General features: G+C 34.8%; 2 protein-coding genes across 2 annotated transcripts in view; one reads left to right on the top strand and one right to left on the bottom strand.

The window, feature by feature from the left end:
* The window catches only part of LOC126751778 (uridine phosphorylase 1), a 453,502-nt gene that overhangs the window by 204,697 nt on the left and 230,354 nt on the right, over positions 1 to 18,451 (top strand). The window lies entirely within an intron of this gene.
* The window catches only part of LOC126751772 (acetylcholinesterase), a 454,065-nt gene that overhangs the window by 244,713 nt on the left and 190,901 nt on the right, over positions 1 to 18,451 (bottom strand). The window contains exon 10 of the transcript XR_007665922.1: positions 7,803 to 9,346. The gene's annotated coding sequence lies outside the window, so the exon portion shown is untranslated. The remainder of the gene's footprint in view (positions 1 to 7,802; positions 9,347 to 18,451) is intronic.

The raw sequence follows: 18,451 nt of genomic DNA, 5'->3' as shown, positions 1-18,451 counted from the left end.
TGTCTTAAATTGAAAGTTTTATTGAGTACAGTTAGAACGACATGATTTAAGTCAATTATGTACAGTTTTGTTCAACAACTTGTTGCCATTTTGAAGATAATTTTATTACGCCACTCTCATAGAAATACCTTGTTCTTTTGGCAAAAAACTGGTACATTGACTATCACAAGCATCTCTTGAGAATAATTATTCAATCATTGCAGAAAAAAATAATCACTTGATGTGAGATCCGAACTATAGCATCGATGCATAAAGACCTACCAACTAAGCTATCGAAGCTTCTGCTGTGTGTTTCTCTCAATATGTTTTGCTTGGCAGTGTACCGTTGATTATTGACATTTCAGGTTCAAAGAGTTTAATCGTAAGAGAGGATCTCATGCCTCTTACCATTCCTGCTAAGCTCACCGAACACTTAACAAAATTTTTCTTATTGTCAATCGTGGCTGGCCATCATTTGCTTTTTGTGCAATGTTTAATGTAATTGAACTTTCGGGAGTTGGCTGTTACAGCCTCAGAATCAATAAAAACTTTTCGTTTTTTCGGCACCCTGGCTGAGCAGAAAAAACGCTGGAAGAAGGTTATTTAGGCCAAGGGGTCCATTATACCCTTACATGTTTTTTAATTACATAAATCTTTACATTTAATATTTACAAATAATTTTCAATTAAAAAAAATGTGGATTTTGTTCCTTTAACTTATTTGCAAAGCTAACGAATGGTACTTATGTGTTCAAGAAGAGCAGAAATGATAACGAACAAAACAAGTTTCATTAGAACTGAACGGCGACGTTATTTGCATATTATAACAAGTCTGAAAACAAAAGGTTAAACATTATATAAAATACAATATATCTAAAAATATAACACAAGAAAAACGTTTGTCTCAAAGTCTTGAGCGGCAGGTGTTTGCACTCATCTTTTCTCTCTTCATATGTTTTTTATATAACTGTATTGATATTAAACAAAAAGAAAAGTATAAAAATAAAAACAAACAAAAAACTCAAACTAAGTAAATTGATAGCAATGACAACTCGCTTGCTCATACAGGTTAAAGCGAAATTAATACACTACAACACCAAAAAATATATTGTATAATTATATTTTTATACAAATATAAGCCGGAGATAAAACCTGTTAAATAGAGTGGAAATAGTTATAAATAAACAAATAGAATGAATATATGGTAACGCAGCTGGCGTTGGTGACTTGCTGTCTGACGCTTTTTTGCTTAGTCAATTTGTCGGCTTATTGTCGCCTTTGTCTCCGCTACAAGCACCACTGCATAGAAATTAATGAGTTTTTATATATAAAAATATAAATAGATATTTGCTTGGAAGTTTAGATAACTTATTGTTGTTGTATTGTAATATGAGCTTGTCTATACATATGCATGTGTGAGTATAGTTTGCCGAACCGAAGTTCATTGATCACATTGCAGTTTTTTTCTACTTTCAGAAAACACCATGTTCGTTTGATAACTCTATACCAGCGTGTATTTTTAGATATTATACTATATATGTATATATATTTATGTATATATATATATATAAACCACCATCAGCTACACACATGCGCCTGAAGAAATCAATCAAAGCTGTCGTACGTCGCCGAGTTAAGAGTGCCAAGTTGAAGGTCTCCTTTGTGTTGTAGGCTCATTGCCATTGACAAATTATAATGTTGAGAGTGTGTGTAATGTATATGGTATATAGAGATTCATGGTAAATGGAATTAAAATAATAAATGTATTTAAATAAAGAAGCAAAGAAAAGTTTTTTTTTTCGGAAGTGAAATTTATAGTTTTATTAATAGTAGTATTTGAAGTGAGGTTATAATTTTTGAAATTCGCGAGCAACCCAGTATTTTAGTTTCTTAAAGCCTTTCTGAAACTAATTAGAAACATAGCGTTCTCTAAAACATGGGGTTATTACATGGGATTCCTCGAGTGAAATAGCATTTTTCAACAATTTTTTCCTCACATAAAAAATTAAATATTTTATTAGAATTTTTATTGTTACAAACATACACTATTAACATAGAGAATCTGATAATTTTTGAAAAAAAATATTTTAATAGGTCTCGGACAAGGCAGAAGATAGGTAGATATATATCCCGATAATCAGCTACACATTGCGACGCCATTTCCGGTGACTCCTCAAGTAAAAAAAAAGATGCTGCAACATTGGTAGAATAACTCCTTTCAAGGAAGCATTTCCATCTAAAGTGAAAAAAACAAAAAAAAATGAAAATTTCAGTGAAAATTTTGCGACATTTTTTTCTCAAATAGTTGTAATCGAAAAAAATTTTAGTTAAAACCTTAACGTAGAACTTGGACAAGGGGAAAAAATGGAAATTGGATTTTCGGCAGACATTTTTATAAAACAAAAAAAAAAATGAAAATTTCAGTGAAAATTTCATGAAATTTTTCTCAAATAGTTGTAATCGAAAAAAATTCCTTCGTCTAGTATATCTCATAGGTCTATGTAAAACTTCATGAAGATAGGTAGAGAATTTTTCAAGAAATAAAAATTTTCAAAACCAATCAAAATTTAACGATTTCATGAAAACATATTTTCTGATTTTTAAAAACCCATAAACCCTGATAATTAACATATGATAAACCAGAACTTTATTTGGAAATTTTACGCCACCAGTTTTTTAGTTTATTATGAAATAATGTTATTCGTTTTTTTAATTATATGACGCATTATACGGCATAATCTCGATCGAATATTGATATTAATCTAGAATATTGATATTAATCTAAAGTTGCCGCTAGGTGGCTCAGAGAGCAATTATAAATTTGGTTTTGTATTTCAAGTGAAGAACGTATTTTATTCTATTTTTAGGGTTCTAAAATTAGAGGTTTTACTTACTTATATGACTTAATTGCTTCAAATATTATTAGAGATTGTCACAAAGAATATTCACTAATTTTGAGAATATTATATTATCGCGAAATAAGCTTTTTTTAATTCTTTTAATAGAACAGAAGGAGGAAAATAAAAAACGAACATTATTTTCTATTAGAAATTTGGCTTTATACCTAGAACTCAACTTTCAAAACTACTAAAATTTTGTTTCTGATCTGCGCGAACAGTCTTGTGTGTATTGAGTGTCTTACTTATGTGTATACATACATATGTATGTAATGCATAGTTTCCTTTTATATTTTCCAATTTAGATCTTAGACTAATTTGACTTCTCTTTTTTGCCTATTATAATTTACCCATCTAAATCTATAGATAAAGGTGCATATTGGTCAATTGACTTTCAAACACGTTATAATTTTTTATTTACGTCAAAAAATCGTGAGTTGTTTAGCCAAATAATTTCAATGCAATCCACTTCATTTTATTGCGGCATTTATGAATATCGGAATTGATCGATTTGCACTTAAAAAGTTTGACTGGAGCCACCGTTCACCTTACTTGGAGCATTATAATACACGTTATTTATGTTTGTCTGCGCTTGATTTGTTTACTAATTAGGGAAGTTGTTAGATGACAGTGAAGGCATTTTAGCAATATTAATTTTGAAATAACTGTTGAAAACAGAAAATGAAAAATAAAATTAAACGATATAGTAAAATATTGACATCAAATATAAATCTTTTAATAGTTAGTATTAGGAAAAATTTTGGATTCCTAGAAAAGAATAGAATTAGAATCTAGAAGAAGGAAGCATTACAAAAAGAGCAACCGTCGCCTTTCAAAGCCTTAGATCCATAACAATACCAAAAATTAATGTAATATTTTATACCTAAATCAATGGGTCATCTCTAGAATCTGAGGAAAAGCTTGACGAAAGTCCTTATCGTTCAAACTTTGTTCAGTAATATCTCGTTACACTCTTAGTAGAGCTTTTTCAAAGCTTTTGCTGAACAGCTTCGATATTTCTAAAAAATCGAATTGTTAAAAAGAAACTTAAAAGTAATAATTTTTAGTGAACAGTTAGAAAGTCATTCGGTAAGGTTAGGTTTGGTTAATCTGGTAGGCCGATAAATCAAGCATAGACCAGTTTTGGTCCTTTGCGATACCAGATGGGGTTCAGTTGCTATATCCAAGAGGAGTAGTTATCCTTTAGGATTCCTGCGCTTCACGCGAATTTTAACAGACTCTGCGGCCTCGGTATCGATACCTCCAGACTCTTACGGCATAATCTTGTTAATGTGGAACAAGTGCACAAGAGATGCTCCATTGTTTCCCTGGTGCCCTGCTCTAGACATTTCTTGCAGTCTTTTTAAATGCCGTGGCTGCCACGTTGATGTCTAGTTTCCCGGCTACGTCTTTCCACTTTCTATTTTTCAAGTGCCACTTCGATTTGCTCTCCATCGAACGTTGGTTCTTTCCAGCGCTATGCTCCTCAATAAGATTAGCATACGCTGAATCCAAGGTATTACACAAATTTCGAGTGGCGAAGTGCGCCCTCCTCTCCAGCCCAAGCCAGCCGTTTCACCTCTACTTCCTTATTCGCCGCCTAGTATCTCGCTTTTGCCTTCAACTCCTCTTTGCCTGACTTCTTCCGGAGCACTCTCTTGTTGCGATAGTTGGAACCCTCGGACGCCTGCACAGGAAACTTTTCGCGTTAATTCTAAAATCGGGCGCTGTAAACCTGGTTTGGCAGTAGTACTACAACCACCGCAACCTGCTCCCGTTGCAGTAGCCGCTGGCGACACAACTCCTAAGGTCGCTGTGGCCACCGGTGGTAGCAGCCTCGTCTCCCACCGACGTGTGGACTGATTTCCCAGTCCGCTTCCTTCTTTTGTTCCTCCTTGTTGAGTTTTGATTCGGGTTTCTCTACCCGTAGCGTTTTATGCCCAACGCCAGGTACTTCATTAACAATGGCCGTTGTAATACCCAGTCACCTTCTTCTGGGTCCAACATCAGGGGATGATTGGGAAAATACATCAGCCTTCTCCAGGAGCCACCTGCCTGCAATGTAATGACTCTGACAGGAGCCAGCTTGAGATCATGTTATTGTAAGTAGCGAATTTTTGCCGATCAATCATTAGATAACTGCTAAGTTTTTTGACGCATTCCGAAGACATATTTCAGCCGGTCCAAGATTATGTTAGAGGGGATAAAGAAGGTCACTAATTCAGAACAAGAACTTTAACTTCGGTTGCACCAAAGCTATTCATAATACTTACTCTTCACACGTTCAAGGATGAGGTAGCGTTGTGTTAGAAAATAATTTTAATTTTGCTAAATTTCTTCAACTAAAAAAATTGTCCACTGATTTTGATCACTTTCAGTTGCAGCATAATGGTGCGATACGTGCTTCCGTTTACATCTCGACATTGATGAATTTAAGAATCGATTGAAAATAATAATATCCTGATTTTTATTTACTTACATATATGGATGATGATGTTCAGAACAGCAAATAACAAAACATAATCTGGAATCTCGTAATTTTTCTTACCAAAAACGCATTCCCGTGACAAGAAAGTTAACTGAAACACCAAAAGTCAATTTGCGATTGATTATTTTAAGTCTTTATTGTGGAAGATTATCTAGTTGTGTAAACACTGATGTATGCATATGCAGTTAGTCGTCACTAAAATGTGGTTAAGTTTTCACATCTGTATTTATCACTTAAACTTTTAGGTACATGTACATATATATCTATATATAATATATTTAAAATGGAGCTTTGGATATTTTAAAATTGCTCATTTGGCTGTAGTGCATTAATATCATTAGTATTGGAATAATTTTTTTAATATGTTGTTTCATTTCATTATATGACTGAGAATATGTTGACGAAGAAGACGTATGTAGGTACAATTAGCTGTTAACATTTTAATATCATTAGCTTTTTTTTTCATATTTATATTAAATTTTTTTTCACTTATTTAAAGTTTGCTTGCTTTCAGCTTTAAGTGTTTTATTAACATCAGTAATGATATGTGATATGGATTATCCTGCTTAAATTTCTAGTGCTGTAAGTGCTTTGCAGTGAAACCAACTAGTTACAAACTACTTTAGACTGTATTTTTTTCATCCAAATAATTGATATTAAACAATATAAGACTTCAAGTCTTACAAGAAGAAAATTATCAAAATTATCAGATTTCATTCGGTTATATACCAGGGTCGAACTAGTTCAAAACCAGTTAAATTACTGATTAGTTACCAGTTTAGTAACAGATTAGTTAAAATTTGTATTATTTTTTATTACCATAGTTTGAATCTGAATTTTGTTCGTGTACTTATTGAAAAAATATCAATTTTAGAAGACCTTTTAGAGAGCAAACCATGCAAAAACTAGTTAAAACTTCTGTCAGTCAGTATCCATACTAGTTCTAAAGAAGTTCGTAACTAGTTTTATGTTTCATATTACACTGCAGGGTAAATATGTTTTTTATTAATGTTTATGTATGTGTATATTTAATATAATATTTTTTGTATCTAAATAAATCTAAGGAAGCTAACTCTTGCCTGGTTTGAGTCCTTCAAATTCGCTTGCAGCTGTTGATACTTTTTTTTTTTTAGTTCAATAAATATTTTCTCGCATTTCATATCATCATGCTCATCACAAATTATTCGTAATAGTTTATTACATCATTTCCGCCAGCATTCAATCACATTTGCATACACAGCCTTGCCGTTTCTACTGCTAATCAAGTCTGTCGCCTCATTGTTTCTAGACTATACTCTCTTAAGCATTATAATAGTTTACTTTCGCTAACATAGAAGCACTTTTTACGTTTATAAAAATATTTTGTTAAAACGTCTCGCCATACTTTCTTATTATTAACAATATTGTTTAAGCACTCTTTGTTTGATTGAGCAAATACATAAATTCATTTGTCTGTGTTTTCGCGAAATTCCCAAAATGGCACGTTTTTCACAAAGCCAGACAACTAGACAGTGACACGTCGTGTCGCTCAGACATGCATCAAAGCTTGCACAGTGGTTCAACGGTTTGGATTTATAACTCAATTTTAACATTTGCTAAATACAATAACAAAACGACTGGCGCGCTGTTGTTAACTCGGCTATTATCGCGTAAGCGGTGTCTACGCCAATTAAGAAGAAGAAGAAATACAATAATTTCTGATGATCGTAAAGTGAAGTTGTTTGAGATAGCGGGCACTCTAAGTATGTACACTGAACGTGTATCTCATATCAAACAAGAATATTTGGGTATGAGAAAATTCTTTCCAAAGTGGGTGCCTCGTGGGCTCACTTTTGTCACGAGTTGTTGAATCGGAGCTGGGTTATGAGATGTTCAAGAGTAATACACCCGAATTTTTGCGCGATATGCGACATAATTTCACTAATAACAAATGTTTTTCGTTTTTTAATTTCACTTTTGGGCCGAGATGAATATTTTCAGTTACTGTAAACAACCAAATAGTGCTCGTGTGTCAAAGCGTTGTGCGTATATGTATATAACATTAAAGTTGTCAAAATTTATAACAGAACAACATGACCAAAAATCACCCTTTATAATCTTAATTTTTTACTTTTAAATTTAAAAATAAAATATAAAGCAATTAACTTTGCTTGATTTGTAGAAAAGAAATTAAAATTCAAATTAATAGAAATATTTAAGTTTAGCTGTATACTTAAATGAATTGAATTTTTTCTCGAATTACGAAAAAGCACTGATTTTATACCCTGTACAGGGTTTATTAAGTTTGTCACGAAGTTTGTAATACCCAGAAGGAAGCGTTGGAGACCCTATAAAGTATATATATAAAGGATCAGGATGTTGAGCTGAGTCGATTTAGCCATGTCCGTCTGTCTGTCTGTCTGTCTGTCTGTCTGTCTGTATATATACGAAGTATATAACGTGTAGCTGCCATACAAACTGAACGATCGGAATCAAGTTCTTGTATGGGAAACTTCTTCATTTGACGATATATCTTCACGAAATTTGATATGGGTTGCTGCTTAAGCTAATTATATAATCTCCAAAAAATTGTTCAGATCGGATTACTACAGCATATAGTTTTCATATAAAGTGAACACATAGTTACTAAAAGAAATGCACGTGTGAAGGGTATATTAGCGTTTTTTATAAAGTTTTTTCTTGTTTTTAATACTAAATGTATGTACCAATATTTTAAATGAAAAAAATATTACTGAAATAAAACTAATTTTAATCCACAATATTAAATATAATTAACCACTGTGCACTACACGTTGCCGTGAGTAACTTGTCGCATGTTTTTGCTTTACATTTCAATATCACTGATTCTTGCACTAACAATATACATACATACGTACTCTATATATTTTTACAGAAAAAAGTGCGTTGTCGCATTTAGCTTTTAAATTAAAATATGCAACATCAGTGGCGACTTATGTAAGTTATTGCAATGTCGCTTAAGAGCTTTGCTATTGATGACGTCTGTACAAAGTCTAGTGACGCAGAAGCTTATGTGTTTTAAGTTCTTTTTTCTATGTTTACGCATTCTCCAAAAACTTTGCGCTGATAATCGAAATCCAGGGAAGCAACGTGCAGATTCAAGTACAATAATATTATGGAGTCGGAGTCTGAGTCCGTTTAACAGCACTGTCTGTCTTTGCTTTGTGACCAAACGTATTGCTTTATAATTCTCAACCAGTGCCTTTAAACTTTTACGGTTTATTTGCCTTTGCTTTAATAGTAAATATTTTTATTTTACTATCGATTTGTTTATCGATCTCACATTAAGCTGGATTTTGTTTATTGGGTGCGTAATTGAATTTGTGGCTCTGACTTAAAGTCATGGTCGGTGCTTGGAAGTTTGCGAAAATGCTTTGGCTTTGATATTAATCAATACTTGAGTTTAACTTTGTTTTATTTATTTATGTATTTATTTATTTACCTATATGTATAACTGCTTTTTGTTTATTTGTATGCGATTTGTTTATAAATCCAGTGAATGCTCATACTTTGCCTACCCTCTTAAATATTTGCACTGCCTACACTTGACTGAAGTCTCTTTTGTCTCGTTTGTGGTTGAATTAAATTCGTGATTGCGCATATAAGCTGTTTACTCTATCTTATTTTCAATTTCATATTCTTTTTCTTACACAGTTATCAGGTATTTGCTTACGTATTATTCTTGGCCAGTCCCTAGGCGACAGTATTTACTTTGACAATTTGCTGTACTCGGGGGCATAATTGCAAACACTCTACTCAACCACAAGTGCCCACCAGCGCTGCGCCGTCACCTGCCGTCTGCTCACCGGTCCGCCAGCCTCTCGACAAACACGCTCAGGTACATCTGCTCCGCTCAGCTCGGCATTTGCATTTCACTCACGTTGCTGATACTTAGCCGCTGATTAGCCAAGTTTTCAGGTAAATAAACAGAAATTCCAGCACATGAACCGCCTTCAGTATGGCCACTGCAAGTAAAGTTAAGAGGAAGAAATATTTTAGAAACACTGAAACTTTGAATTTGCGTGCAAAAGAGAAATAAAAAAAAAATCCAATACTTTTAATTAATTTTTAAATCTCTTTGCTGGGATTAAAATGTCTGAAATGACACCTGTGTGGTTTGGCAATTTCTTTTAATTGCCACATTTTGGCTTGTGTGTGGTGGAGCTTCCTGCACGCGCTCGCCTGCGGCTACTGCGTGGCTACTAATTTACTATGCCATTATGCCTAATCTTCCGACTTGAGTCTTAGTACTTGGAAGTGTAGTTTTAAGGCGAGTCGGGCACTAATTGTTCTTTGGCAGTGCTTTTAGCGCATTTCTTACTAATGAGTTCACACTTTTCTGAATAGTTTATAAGAGCCTGAGATTAATAGATTCAAAACTACTTACAGTGTTGTGGAAACTGAAAATTTTAATTTAATTCTAATTTTTATGCAATCAATTTGTACCGTCTACCCCATGTCTACCGCAATTTTATTGCAGCGTCACTTAGCCGAAAATTCTACTATTACTATATTCCCACTATGACAATGACTCATACATGTAGCATACTTTTCCAAAATGACACACGAAAGCTTACCGTTAACTACTTAGCGAAAACATTGGAAAAATGGCAATTTATATCTCGACATAGAATTCTTTAGCTCTATGTAATTGACTAAGCGATGCTCCAACTTCTTTAAAGGTCCTGAAGTTTTTTTCTGGAAAACTACAAATTGGTCCCTTGTGTCGACTGACTGTTCCTTGATCTCTAATATGGAGCAATTTTTCGGCAATGGTTACGAAAGGGTTTCACGGTCACGCTTATTGTCTTGCCAAGAACTACATATATTTTATGCAGGATATTAAAAATGGATTTATTTTAGATGCTTACTACCTCAATTATGGAATCGTAAACTTATGTCACGCGTGTAGGTCATTTGAACCACGTTGAAACTCATAAAAGGAACTTTTGACGATCATCATCGGAGGACAGACGACGAGAAAATACGACTCGACGTTAATGTATCTTGAGGTAGAAACACAGTCGGGCGTTGAGGCTACGTTCTCACCTGACCATTCTCGATACATTTCCTATTATACAACACGTTCGTTAAGAAAGCAATCGGCTTTATTTCGCATAAATAATTTGAAAAACTATGATTTTCAAAAACTTTGATATGCGCAATGTAATTGTAGAAGCAGTCAATTGCGCTTTTGAAACAGACTTCCTTTGTTAGCATTCAAAACTTCCCAACATGTATCACTTCAGTACTGTAAGGTACTTGAAAAAGTCGAAGGCGTTTGTTCAACATTGGAACCTCCAATTTTTGGTGCACAAAAATGTGAACTTACGGAATTGCAGAGCTACCTTACAACACAGTGATTTGGTTATAAAGAGCATTTTTGAAGCTAATCCAAATTATTTTATCATTATTACATAATCCCCTTACTCTTTGAAAATGAAGAATTATTTACGAAAATTTAGCTAAAAGAGAGTGCATTTATCTTCAATTCTATTTCTGGCTCAATGTTTATGTAAACAAGAAAAATTGCCGCATTTGTGACGAAGAGCATCCTGAAGAGATGCAGACCTGGCATTTCAGTCAGAAAAAACAACGGTTTGGTGTGGTTTGTGAGCCGGTGGAATCATCGGTTCATATTCCTTCAAAAATAATATCGGTGAGAAAGTCACCGTCGATGACGACCGTTATTACGCAATGATAACTGACTATTTGTTTTCAACAAGATGGCACCACTTCCCACACATCACACCAATCAATGGATTTATAGAAAGAACGCTTCGGTGAGCAGATAATTCCACGTTTTGGGCCGGTCGATTAGCCACCAAGATCGTGTGATATCACACTGTTAAACTTTTTCCTATGGAAAATATAAAGTCTAAGGTCTATGCGGAAAATGCCGCTTTTTATCTGCAAGAAATTTTGATTGATAGTATGATTAACTCAGGCAACAACGCTTTTTTCGAAGAAATGGTTCAGATCGGATCACTATAACATACAGCTGCCCTTAAAGCTGACCCACCAAAATCAAGACAGAGATCTTTTTATACTATTTTATGTTATAAAAAAATTAACATGTGAAGCATATTATGTATATGTAGCTTCGGTGCAGCCGAAGTTAACCTTTTTTCTTGTTTATTATGCGTTTGCGTCATATAAAGAAATTGTAAATATCGCTAGGTATGTATATAGGCATAAGTCCAACCGATATTTGAAGTTCTTATACTTTTAACCTACACTATTATCAAAAAATATGTTCTCTAAATTTCATTAATAAATCCCAGATATCTGGCGCTTAAAAAGTTTTTGTCCGATTTGTGAAGTTTAAAACTTAAAACCTTAAACTTTAAATATAAATTGCTCCTGCTAATTAACAGCATCCACACGCTTTCATAATGCAAAAACAATCGCAAATAATTTTTATGTACAACACGACCTTAACTCCCTCTTGAGAAATATTTAAAGATCACCTTCAAAGCTTAAACGAAACTGAGGCTTTAAATACGAGACGTGAAAAAGCGTACGCATTAATCAGCGCTAATTAAAATTAAAAGCCAAAATCTCACAAATTTGAAAATTGAAAAATGTGCTTAGGGCACACCGTCGCATTACAGCACCGTTATGATTACTCACGCCTACAACACACACACACACACACCGGTACAGACATAAAGTCTACACAAAGCAGAATACGAGCCGCGCTGAGTAATGACAGGCGATTTAAAGTCAAATCCGCCAGAGAAACAAATAACATTTCCGCAGAGAAGTGAAATGAGAGACTAAAAACAAAAGTATAAGCGTAAATGCAAATGAGAAGGTGCGGGAATAACGGTGCAGTAATGTTTACACGGAAAATTTACGTGGCAAAATGTTAGGATTTGTTTGCGCTCACTGAGCTGAGCGGCCAGCGTTCCTTCACCAGTCGCACCTGTGAGTGTCATTGCCATTCGCCTTTGCCTTTTACCTTTTTCCTTTGTGTTCCATTTTCTTCTAGCACTGTAACAAACGGCAGTTTTCAGCACCACCCGCAAACCTATAGCCCGTCAACACCTTGTTAGCTTTTTAACTGATTTGACTATTTGCTTAGCTTTCGGATTCTCCGCCGCAAATTATGAATTATGAAAATGAATTTAGGCGCGAAAATCAAATCCCTTCATTGCGGTGTCGCATTATGGGAAGGATTTGTCATGCGAGCTCGGCTGAGCGGCGCTAAGCTCGCGCGAGAGAGAAGTGCGCATCCTGTGTTTAATCAGCGACAAGCATTTCAGTATCATGGAAATTATTGTATCATTAGCATCGGCAATTCAAATGAAAATAGTGGCGTTTGAATTTGTTTGTGTATTGTGATATCCGATAAAGTCGACTTGGCTTTCAGCTTTCCTGGCCGCTGATTCGTTAATGAGACACATTAAAATGAGGCTCATTAAATTTTATGACAGCCGGTTATTTGTGTTCTTAGGGGAGGTTAGAAACACGCCGCTGAGTTGCAGGTCAACTAATTAGAAAGTATTCCCAAAGGTGTGCGCACAATTCTTTTGTTTTGTGCATTTTGTTGTCAATTTCGTAGAGTATATGCATTTACTTAGCTGAGAAGCGATTTAGATAACTTATTAGTTTCGTATTATCTACTCGACTGTTGACACGAATGCTTTAAAATTTAATTTTAAAATAGTAAAAAATATTTTTTAAAATATGAATGTCAAGTCAAGTCAAGTCAAGTTAAGTTAAGTTGAGTTGAGTTAAGTTAAGTTAAGTTAAGTTAAGTTAAGTTAAGTTAAGCTAAGTTAAGTTAAGTTAAGTTAAGTTAAGTTAAGTTAAGTTAAGTTAAGTTAAGTTAAGTTAAGTTAAGTTAAGTCAAGATAAGTCAAGTCAAGTTAAGTTAAGTTAGGTTGAGTTGAGTTGAGTTAAAGTGAAGTTAAAATAAGTAAAGCGAAGTTAAGTTAAGTAAAGCTAAGTTAAGTTAAGTTAAGTTAAGTTATGTTAAGTTAAGTTAAGTTAAGTAAAGATAAGATAAATTAAATTAAGTTGAGTTGAGTTAAAGAAAAGACAAGTCAAGTTAAGCTAAACTATGTTAAGTTAAGTTTAGTTCGCAGTGCACAGCATTGTAGAAAACCAGGAGTTACTAATACGAATACACGCCCTAGCAGCTGTCTGTGTGTGGGTGTCTTTTGGGTTTTCATGATAGATGCTGGTTCGATTAGCAGGAGACTTTTCACAGTCACAAAAGTGATTCATTTGGGCTTTTATGAATACCAGCTGACGAATCAGGATTTTAAATTTGGAGGTGTTAATTTGATAAGAATTAAGTCAATACAGATACCACAAGAAATACGAAATCAGCTCCCACTTAGGTAAAGCGTACTAAGTACAAATCCTTCAAAAAATAAATAACATGGGGCTTAGGTTACTCTCGTGGGCTCGTGAGCCACGCATAGACCAGGTTTTGTCCTTAGCGATGCTAGATGGACGTAGTAAACGAAGAAGTAGTCATTCTTTAGGCTGCTTGGAGCGAATTTTAATAAGTTCTGTGACCTCACCATAGATTCCGATTTCACTTTCTCATTACCATCGATGCCTTTGTGACTTGGCTATCAATAGAAGTGAAGTCGCTTGTTCCTGGCGGCACTATTCATTGCTGCCCTGTTTTCTTACACACTTTTGGCCGATATGCGAATCGAGGTTACTGCCTTCATTGCTGCTTGGCTGTCTACATAGATGTTGACTGTGGAGTTGCTTGCTAATGCATTATATAGTAGACTAACTCTGCAGCTTTACCCAATAGCAAAGACCTCTGCTAACATGCCTTTATGCCATCCATATTTTGCTATGTTTACTCTGAACATTCTTTCCCAATTTAACAGTGGAAATGCAGTTGATGCTTTCCAAAACGCCATTACCCACCGAGCTATTTCTGAAGGTCCTTTCCCGCAACCAGTAGTCGCTCCGCCGATTGTGCTGCACCGTTTTCAGCGAAGAAGTCCTTGGATGGCAGGTTTAGCACAAGTACAAAAGCCTCCGTTGGAGAAATTTATTGAGCTCCCGTTGTGCACAGCTCAGCGGCGACTGAACCATTGGCCATTCTATTGGCTTTCGGTAAGTAAATTTTCGTTAGTCTGTCCATTACACTAATGCACCGTAGCGTGATCAGAGTTGGTCTTACAATCGCTGTGTAGTATCATGGCTTTAATATTCGGAATACATTCCGTAGATACTAAACTTAATGCTCCAGAAATCTCCAGAAACACTCCAACATTGTATTCCTATCTTCTAAAGCCCTTTAGTTTTTGTATACTTTTGGAGTGAGTACTAAAGGAGTGCAGTCTCTACGGATCTGCTTTTAGTTGCGCTTTGGACGAGTGTTAAGGGGGCGCTGTATTCAACAGGAAGGAAGTCAACTTGGTATTTAAGTTGGGTTGTTCCTACCTGCCTTCGATATGGAAATTACCATAGCCTCTCTCCTTTAATGCGACTAACAGCTGAACTTCGCGATCCCATAAAAATCACTTTTAGCCACAGCACAGCTAGAAAAAACTTATTTTGCAACAGGCTCTAATGATTCGATGCGTTCCGGAGGATTTGAGCGGGTTGATTGTGCATAACTTCGATTCTAACTTCATAAAAAATGACTCTCTAGCGAGAACCGTTGCAATGAGATAATTTGGAATCTTTCAGTATAAGACTAATCCTGCTCCCGTCTTTACTTTTTCCTTTCATTACGTAAGAAATAGTGCGAATTAGTTTACATGCTATTTAAAAAGGTCAAAGATTTAATTATACACAAACAGTATTATCACTTTGTACCAGGGACTACTTGGAATAAATGAGCAAGTGAGTGAGCCTGCAGCGAATTATAAATTTCTAATTAATATGTTACTTATGTAGAGCATGAAATTTAATCTATACCGTTATTTGTACAGCAATTCGAGAATATAGCTTTAATATTAATATATGTAATATTACGTTTGCGATTTATTGTAAACCTACTAAGCACTGCTGCATGTATTTTTCACCAACATACATATATCCGAATACATATATGTCCTGCAATGAAATCAACTAGTTGTGAACCACTCTGAAACTAGTGGCGAAACCAGTTAGCCGAATATTTTTGTACCTTGATTAGGGGTATATACAACTGTGGGCAAAAAATTGTAACTTTTCATTTTAAATTTCGCGCGAATGGGATATTCGTCGAAATATCTTTTTCTAGGTTGATATCACTGTCAGTGACTCCTGTGCCAAATGTCACGTAAAATAATCGTTAGTGTTTAGTATACTCTTGTCTTTCTGAGGTACATAAGGTGCATTCGGCGATTTTTACGATGAGTGAAATTATTAAAGTTCCATTAAATTTTGTGTGCGAAATCAAATTTCTAAAAAATTTCGAAACATTCGGAAAGTTGGAAGAGGCCTTCAGTGATAATTGTTTGTCGCGAGCAATTGTTTTTGAGTTGTACAAATCATTCAAAGAGGGTCGAGAACGCGTTGTCAACGAACCACTTTCAGGACTGCTATCAACATCAACTGATGATCAACACCTCGTTAAAATAATTTAATTGACGATTAACAGTCAAAGATCTTAATAGCAATTTGGAATATCGGAAGTATCAGTGAAAATCATTTTGAAATGTCATTTGGGTCTAAGAAAAATGAAAGCACAATTGGTTCCGAAATCACTAAATTTTTTCGAAAAACAGTGTCGTGTTACTGTCTGTAAAACAATGCTTTCCAACTACCAGGGTGTCAAGAAACGTATTATTCAGTGTAACCGATGAGTCTTGGATCTATGCTTAAGACCAGTCCAATCGGCCGAAACCAAGGTTATGTTGACAGTTTTCTTCAATTATCGAGGCGTGGTGCACTCGGAATTCCTACTGACTAGCCAAACTGTCAAACAGGAATACTATTTGGGTGTTGTGCGTAGTTTCCGCGAAGCTATTAGTAAAAAGAGGCTGGAATTATGGGGATTATGTAAGATGTCGATCATTGGTTGGTTTTTTGCAATTTTCACAATATAACGTTTTCGCATTACTTAGCTCTGTTTGACTTCAGGCTACTCAGCAAACTCAAACAACTGCTCCGGGGGAACCTTTTAGAATCGCTACACGCATTCCGGAAATTGACTTTAACAACTATTTCGAGAATTAGAAAGTGTATTGAGGCTAAGGGGGATTACTTTGGGAGGGACTACATAGACTTTGAAGCATAAATTAAGAATTAATAACAAAGTTTTACTATTTGTTGGTCATACTAGTAAGTTTGCTTCGAAATCGATAAAGTTGATTTAGCCATGTTCGTCTGTACGTCTGTAAATACGCGGACCAGTTCCTAAGTTTTTGAGATGTCGATATGAAATTTTCCATCCGTCCTTATCTCTCGAGGAAACTGCTCGTTTGACGAAAACACCGATACTGTACCCCTATAGGATATACCATACAAACTGATCGACAAAAATAATTAATTGTGTGGTGAACTTTTTTTTATTGGACTATGATGCCCTCTCGTAATGCATGTGGCATGTATTAACGTCCAAAGCAACGCTACCATCTCTGAATATATTGTTCTTACCGGACCACTAAGCATATAGTTGTCATTAAATCCGATTGATCAAAAATGGTCTTTGAAATAGAAAACTATTTTCTTCAACAAGATTCACGAATGTCGGCGTGCATTAATGTCCAAAACAAGTCTGTAATCTCTGAACAAATTTTTCAGATCGGACCACTGTGAGAATTACTATTGGAAATATTTTAATTTGTATTTTCTTCTCTTATTCACTGTGTTCTCTTTCTGACCCGTATTTTCAAAAGTGTTTCAAGTCTGCTCCTTTTCGGACTAGTTCGCTTTTACTCAAAAAATTCTAGAAATTTTGCCGCCAGCTTCTATGTTCTACTGATAGGTACATATGTTTGTACACACATGGCATAACATAAACAATATGCATATTATTATCCGCAGCTTCCGGCTTGCCTTGAGGCACTAAGTATGACCTGTTTGAGGCTCATTTGTTTGCAACAACAACAACATTAACAATTATTCATGTATTTACCTGAAAACCATCCTAACCAGTGAATAATTTATCAATGTAGTCGCCCATTAAATAAGCTATGCATAATATACCACCACATTTATTGTTCCAGCTCATTGGTTGAGCAATGAATGAGGTACAAATACGACTACAAATACGAGTACATATGTACATACAAATTCACCGCATTTCCACTCTACGAATGTAATTGTGGATGAAAACAGCTTATGGATGGATGGACAACACAGAAATGAAATTGCACATTTTGTATTTGATTATTATGCCTGTGTGCACGTTAGAATGCAGCTCATTAATTGCCGCCGAGCCGGACTCTTCAGCAACACAGATTACATTTGAGATAAAAAAATAATAATTTCAGTTTTTTTTACGATTTTTTTAATGAATTTCAGTAGCACGTGAAACGCATTGACATCACATTTTAATAACTCAACTGTCACTCAATCGGCACTTGCGGTTTATCAACAACAATGAGCAGGCATAAGTGCGCCGACGGTAAAGCATTCGTTTAATGATTATTTAGTCTGAGCAAAGTTAGTGCTAAAGACATATAGACACACATGAGGTAATAAATATGAAATTAAATCACTTGCAATGTGCTTACAAATTACATAATTAATTTGATAATTTGCTTGCTGTGCGGAAAGTTACTTGCTTTACTTGCATTACATTAACTTGATTACTTATTTATAACTCAAAATTATTAACGGATCAGTCAGCACACAAAAGCACTAACTGTGCTCGCTGTTGTTTGTAAATCAAAAATGTTAACCTTTTGAGGAAAGCAGACTCAAAACAAACCGTTAAGTAGCAATAAAAATCTTAATCAGACTTATTTTCGAAAATTTGCAAAATCAACAAAGGCATTAATGGAGTGTGAGAAATTACGGTTAAAATATATTAAAATTATTTTCTTCATGCTTTTAAGCGCGATCAGTCAGAGCAAAAAAGAAGGAAATTACGTAACTGAGACTACCAAAATAATCTCAAATCCAAGTAGCAACAAAAATCTTAATCGGACTTA

Source organism: Bactrocera neohumeralis, chromosome 2, assembly GCF_024586455.1.
Source record: "Bactrocera neohumeralis isolate Rockhampton chromosome 2, APGP_CSIRO_Bneo_wtdbg2-racon-allhic-juicebox.fasta_v2, whole genome shotgun sequence".
Taxonomy (NCBI): domain Eukaryota; kingdom Metazoa; phylum Arthropoda; class Insecta; order Diptera; family Tephritidae; genus Bactrocera; species Bactrocera neohumeralis.
Note: the sequence above shows the minus strand (reverse complement) of the source record. Positions and strands in the feature narration are given on the sequence as shown.